The following is a 7,204-nucleotide window of genomic DNA, read 5'->3' as shown; positions in this document are numbered from 1 at the left end:
CTTATCAGAATTGTACCTGACTTCTCAATGTAGACTCTAAAAGCCAGAAGATCCTAGACTTTACAGACACCAAGTGACCATGGATACCAACCCAGACTACTATACCCAGCAACACAGACATTGAAAACAAGATATTGCATGACAAAACCAGATTTAAATATCTGTTCATAAATCTAGCACTATAGAAAGAACTAGATGGAAAATCCCAGCCCAAGTTACATCCATGAAAACACAGATAATATTTTTACAACAGCAAAACCCAAAGAAGGAAAATACATTACCACCACCAAAACAAAAAAAATAATAGGAATTAACAATCATTGGTCAATAACATCTCTCATAAATATAAATGGACTCAATTTACCAATATACAGACAGCCTAATAGAATGGATATGAAAATAGAATCCAGTTCGTTGCTCTGAAGAGGGTCTCTGTCTCTATCTCCATCTGTCACTGGACGAAGATTCTATGGTGATATTAGAGATAATCATCAGTGTGATAGTGGGGCTAGGACAGCTGCCCAATGACTTAGCTGGCGACATTCCGTGGACACCTGGGATCCCCTCTAGAGCCAAGTCTCTTGCCAACCCTAAAATGGCTCCCTTAATATAGATTTCTTCCCTGCTCCTATATCCGCCCTTTCTCCATTTCCACACTCCCATTCTTGTAATATGAGGGCTGGCTTGTTGGGGTTTCTGTCCCGCCCAGTACCCCACAGCCCGCAAGCCCCAAAGAAAACCACACAGAGATCTCCATAAGTTATAAAACGGATAGGCCCATTAGCTCAGTCTTCTAATTAGCTCTTGTAGCGTGTATTAACTCATTATTCTTATTTATGTTAGCCACATGGCTCTCGGTACCTTTCAGTCAGACAGGTTACATCTTGCTTCTCAGTGATCTGGGCTGGAATAGAAGGAATGGGCTTCCTCCTTCCTAGAATTCTCCTGTTCTCTTTTTTCCACCTCTACTTCCTGTCTGGTCCCCCCCCCCATACTTCCTGCCTGGCCAATCAGCATTTATTTAAAACATGATTGACAGAATACAGACAGTTCTCCCACACCACATTCCTAAAAGCTCTCCCCAGTCTTTTCCTTCTCCCTTCCCTCTCCCCCTCTTCCCTTCCCCTACCTCCACCCCCATGCTCCCAACTTTTGCACAGCAATCTTGTTTGCTTTCAATTTCCAGGAGGATCTATATATGTTTTTCTTTGGGTTTACCTTGTTATTTGGCTTTTCTAGGCTTGTGAACTGAGCTCCCAAGGTCCAGTTGAAGGACAGAAGGAGGGAGAAGACAAGCAAGGAAGTCAGGACCACGTGAGGGGTTGTTCTGAAAGACCCTACAGACCCCCTCCTCAAAACCCGCAGCTAGCATGCTCCCAGGGGAACATCCTGTTTGTTTTAAAAACAATTTTCCAGATCAGCAGCCAGCCTGCTCTCGTAAGAACATCCCATGTGCTTGAGAGAGCAGGATGTCTTTGAGATAGGAAGACTGCAAGGCAGGATATTGATAAGATAGGACATCAACAAAGCAGGTTGACTGCAAAACAGGATATCTATAAGATAGGAACAGGATGACTGTTGCCAGACATCCATGCTGAGAGAGGAAACCATTCATGCCCCCTGCCTCATTCCGATAACCATGCTTTTGCTTCTGTAAACTTGCTTTTTGCTCTTCCCTATAAAAAGCCCGCCCTCCAGTTGGCAGGTGCGCAAATCTTCCGAGAGATCTTGCTGCCCGCAGGTACCTGTGTCTACTCAATAAACCTCTTGCGATTTGAATCCGTGCGGTCTCGGCTTGTTCCTTGGCGTTGGGGAGGTCTCCTCCCGAAAAAAGGTCCTCGTCGAGGGTCTTTCATTTGGTGCGTTGGCCGGGAAATTGAGACACCCCCACCCCCACCTAGGGACCACCGACTCACCATCGGGAGGTAAGCTGGCCAGCTCCGAGTCAGTTGTCTTCTGTGTTCTTTGTTCAGTTGTCTTCTGTGTTCTCTGTTGAGTGGTCTTCCGTGTTCTTTGTCGAATTCTGTACGCTCAGGTCTGAGTGCGCTGTACCTGGTGGAAGGAAGGGGCTGATGAGCCCGGGACTTCTCCCCCGCAGTCCTGGAAGACGTTCCACGGACATAAGGACCCCGGGCCCTCGGAGGCCAGCCCGCAGGGGTTTCTGGAGCCTACCTGAGCCCCCGGAGTCAGTCCGCAAGGACTTCTGGAGCCCGATTCTTTGGAGCTCAGCCCATATGCGAAGGATACGTGGTTCTAGTTGGAGGAGAGGGATCCGGACCCTCAGAGCCTCTGTCTAGGTTTTTGCTTTCGGTTTTACACCGGAGCTGTGCTGCGCATTTGTTCTGTCTCTGTCTTTGTGTGTCCTTTTTTTTTTTGTTTTTATATTTGGTTCCCTTCTCTTCGAGAAGATGGGACAAACCCTAACCACCCCATTGAGCCTTACTTTAGACCACTGGCCTGACGTCCGCGCCCGAGCCGACAACCTGTCAGTCGATGTTCGAAAGAAGAAATGGGTGATCTTTTGTTCATCCAAGTGGCCTACTGTTGGGGCAGAATGGCTAAGAGACGGCACTTTTAATTTTTCTCAATATTATTTCCCAGGATAAGGCAAAAGTGTTCAGCCTGGGACCACATGGACACCCGGATCAACGTGCCTTCATCGTTACCTGGGAAAGTTTGGCACGTGACCCGCCCCTATAGGTCCAGCCCTTTGTCATCTCTAACAAACCCCAACCTCCTCTTACCCCTACAGCCCCTAAGGCTCCCCCTCCTCCGGAGAGCCAACCGCTTGTGCCTCTTCCTCCTGCACCTTCCCCTGCCCCACCCTCTTCTTCCCTATACCCCACCATTCTTAAGGAGAAGATTCCCAAAGAAAAACCTCTGAAACCTACCCCTGCACCCCCTCCCGTCCTTCCTCCGAACCCTGACTCTCCCCTCACTGACCTTCTATCAGAAGAACCCCCTCCTTATGCAGATCCAGAGGATCCAGAGAGTTTGGATGGGCCGGAGACTGCAGCGGTGGGTGGACAGCCTGCACAAGTCTCCCCAGCCCCTTCACCCATGGCGGAAAGACTCCGGGGAAGGCATGAGCCACCCCCTGATTCCACTTCTCATGCCCTACCCTTGAGAGAGGGCCCAAACGGCCAACAGCAATACTGGCCATTCTCTGCCTCAGATCTATACTATTGGAAACACCATAACCCCCCATTCTCCAAAGATCCGATAACGCTGACTAACCTGATTGAGTCTATTTTAGTTACCCACCAGCCCACTTGGGATGATTGCCAGCAACTCTTGCAAGCCCTGCTGACCTCAGAGGAAAAGCAAAGAGTCTTTTTGGAGGCTCAGAAAAACATCCCAGGCGACAACGGTAGCCCAACCCTTTTGCCTAACGAAATTGACGAGGCCTTCCCTCTGACACAACCTGACTGGGATTTCACCAGGGCTGCAGTAGGGGACATCTACACCTCTATCGCCAGTTGCTAATCGTGGGTCTCCGAGGGGCAGCACGCCGCCCCACCAGTTTGGCCCAGGTTAAGCAAGTAATACAGGGAAATGAAGAGATGCCCTCAGCCTTCTTAGAAAGGCTCAAGGACACTTATAGGATGTATACCCCCTATGACCCTGAAGATCCAGGGCAAGCTACAAGTGTATCCATGTCTTTCATTTGGCAGTCTAGTCTGGATATTAGAAGCAAATTGCAGAGGCTTGAGGGTCTCCAGGGATATACTATATAAGACTTACTAAAAGAGGCAGAGAAGATTTTCAATAAGAGAGAGATTCCAGAAGAAAAAGAGGAAAGATTATGGCAGAGAATGAAAGATCGGGAGGATGAAAGAGACAAGAGGAGAAACAAGGAATTAACTAGGGTGTTGGCCACCATGGTTCAGGGACAGAATAGAGAGGGAAACAGGAAGGGAGAATGACTTAGGGCCAAGGTGGACAGAGACCAATGCGTCTACTGTAAAGAACAAGGACACTGGATTAAAGATTGCCCCAGGAGGAACAAAGGACCTAGGAAGCCCAGGCCCCAAACCTCCCTCCTCACCTTAGAGGATTAGGGAACTCAGGGCCACGAGCCCCCCCCCCCCACCCCCCCCCGAGCCTAGGATAACACTTGATGTCGGGGGGCAACCAGTCACCTTCCTAGTAGACACCGGGGCCCAACATTCAGTCCTGACCCAGACTTCAGGGCCACTCAGTGAACGATCTGCTTGGGTCCAAGGAGCCACTGGTGGCAAGAGATATCGATGGACAACTAATTGGAAGGTTCAGCTGACTACTGGTAAGGTGACGCATTCCTTTCTGCATGTTCCGGACTGTCCCTATCCCTTGTTGGGTAGAGACCTCCTCACCAAGCTAAGGGCCCAAATTCATTTTGAGGACACAGGGGCTAAGATAACAGGCCCAGATGGAGGACCCCTCCAAATTTTTTTTTTATTTCTTTTTTTTTATTGCGAAAAGAAGAAAAAAAAACATAAACAAAAAACAAGTTTCCACCTCCTCCCAGCCTCCCATTTCCCTTCCCCTCCTCCCACCCTTCTCCCCCTCCTCCCACCCTTCTCCCCCTCCTCCCACCCTTCTCCCCCTCCCCCCACTCCTCTCCCCCTCCCTCTCCAGTCCACAGAGCAGTCCGGGTTCCCTGCCCTGTGTTAAGTCCTAGGTCCTCTCCGTCCATATCTAGGAAGGTGAACATCCAAACTGGCTAGGCTCCCACAAAGCCAGCACATTAAGTAGGATCAAAACCCCCTGCCATTGTCCTTGGTGTCTCATCAGCTCTCATTGTTCGCCATGTTCAGAGAGTCCGGTTTTATCCCATGCTTTTTCGGTCACAGTCCAGCTGGCCTTGGTGAGCTCCCCGTAGATCAGCTCCTCTGTCTCAGTGGGTGGATGCACGCCTCGTGGTCCCGAATTCTTTGCTCATGTTCTCCCTCCTTCTGCTCCTCCTTGGGACCTTGGGAGCTCAGTCCAGTGCTCCTGTGTGGGTCACTGTCTTGATCTCTATCCATCACCAGATGAAGATTCTATGATGATATGCAAGATATTCGTCAGTATTGCTATAGGATAGGGTCATTTCAGGTTCCCAATCCTCAACTGCCCAAGGAACTAACTGGGAACCTCATCTTGGGCACTAGGGAGCCCCTCTAGGGTCAAGTCGCTTGCCCACCCTAAAGTGGCTCCCTTAACTAAGAATTGTGGTTCCGTGCTCCCCTATCCACCTTTCCTTTATCCCAATTCTCCTGTTTCCCAGGTCCCCCCTCCTTCCCTTCTACCTTTTCTCTCCCCATCTCCTCTTACCCCCATCCCACCCCCCCCCCCAAGATCCCATTTTCTCCCCGGAAATTTGGTCTACTTCCCTTAGCGAAGAGGACAACTATATGTTTTTCCTTCGGTTCACCTTCTTCCTTAGCTTCTTTAGGTTCACCTATTGTAGACACCTTGGTCCTTATTTATGGCTAGAAACCAATTATGAGTGAGTACATCCCATATTCATCTTTTTGGGTCTGGGACACCTCACTCAGGATAGTGTTTTCTATTTCCATCCATTTGCATGCAAAATTCGAGAAGTCATTGTTTTTTACCGCAGCGTAGTACTCTAGCGTGTATATATTCCATACTTTCTTCATCCATTCTTCCATTGAAGGGCATCTAGGTTGTTTCCAGGTTCTGGCTATTACAAATAATACTGCTATGAACATAGTTGAACAAATGCTTTTGTCATTTGATAGAGCATCTCTTGGGTATATTCCCAAGAGTGGTATTGCTGGGTCCAGGGGTAAGTTGATCCCGAATTTCCTGAGAAACCGAAACACTGACTTCCACAGAGGTTGCACAAGATTGCATTCCCACCAGCAATGGATGAGGGTACCCGTTCTTCCACAGCCTCTCCAGCAAAAGTTATCCTTGGTGTTTTTGAGTTTAGCCATTCTGACAGGTGTAAGATGATATCTCAAAGTTGTTTTGATTTGCATTTCCCTGATTGCTAAGGAAGTTGAGCACGACCTTAAGTGTCTTTTGGCCATTTGAACTTCTTCTGTTGAGAATTCTCTGTTCAGTTCAGTGCCCCATTTTTTAATTGGGTTAATTAGCATTTTAAAGTCTAGTTTCTTGAGTTCTCTATATATTTTGGAGATCAGACCTTTGTCTGTTGCGGGGTTGGTGAAGATCTTCTCCCAGTCAGTAGGTTGCCTTTGTGTCTTAGTGACAGTGTCCTTTGCTTTACAGAAGCTTCTCAGTTTAAGTAGGTCCCATTTATTCAATGTTGCCCTTAATGACTAAGACAACCCCATCAAAGATCTGAGAAGGGAAATAATGTTACCTGGGTAATTAGGAAGTTTAGTAAAACAACTTCCAAAACATGCAACAAATCACAGAGACAACTGGCTACCTGGGCAATCACCCAAAATCACGTTAGCAGCGTTGAAGCAACCAACTTTGGCTAAGGCCTAACATAACTGACATACCATTTTCAAAGGCAAGCAACTTTTCAAAACTATCTTACCCTGTCTTGGCAGGATATGACATCCCTGTTTTATCCATTGATGCACGCTCTGTATCTTTGTCAGTCGTTGAGGTATGGGCATTTCTTTGCCCCAAGGCCAGTTCTGCCAAAAAGAAGGCTCCAGGTGGAGTGTCTTTGGTGCTCAACATTCTCTCGGGAATAGAGCGGTGTTGCCAGGAGCAATTGTGTCTCACTACCACAAAACTCTGAGTTAGATTAAAGGCCATTTTCTACAGCTCTTTGAAGAAGTTGAAGATTATCTATCTATACTGAGTATAATCTCTATATATCTAAAGAACCTGATTAGTCTATTATAAATGACAAACTTAGATGACTATTAGTCTATATAATTCTCAATATCTATCTAACTTAAAGACTAAGACAATAAACGACTGTGAAACAAATGAGGACAATGACCTCCAAATATAAACAATGTACAAATATACATTGCAGTAGGTAAATATATATCAATACACAATCATTATATAAGTATCTTAATCAGAGGTAGAAATGTACACTGCAATATGGTAAATATATACGATATATATATCAATACAATATATGTCAATACATAAAAAATGTTTTAAACAGAGGTAGAAACATGCATGTGTACAATAGTCAATATAATTTAACTTTGTATCAATATACAAGAATCTATACCAATGTATTTGTCTAAAAGCAGTAACTCACAATTACAAATCT

General features: G+C 46.6%; 1 pseudogene; it reads left to right on the top strand.

Moving 5' to 3' along the window:
• Positions 1-2,408: 2,408 nt before the first annotated feature.
• LOC121451353 lies at positions 2,409-3,926 on the top strand (annotated as a pseudogene).
• Positions 3,927-7,204: the final 3,278 nt, after the last annotated feature.

The sequence above is a fragment of the Microtus oregoni genome, unplaced genomic scaffold, assembly GCF_018167655.1.
Source record: "Microtus oregoni isolate MIOR12 unplaced genomic scaffold, Mior012 000008F_ref0000371, whole genome shotgun sequence".
NCBI classification, from domain to species: Eukaryota; Metazoa; Chordata; class Mammalia; order Rodentia; family Cricetidae; genus Microtus; species Microtus oregoni.
The sequence above is the reverse complement of the archived record's forward strand: the minus strand, read 5'-3'. Positions and strand labels throughout refer to the sequence as shown.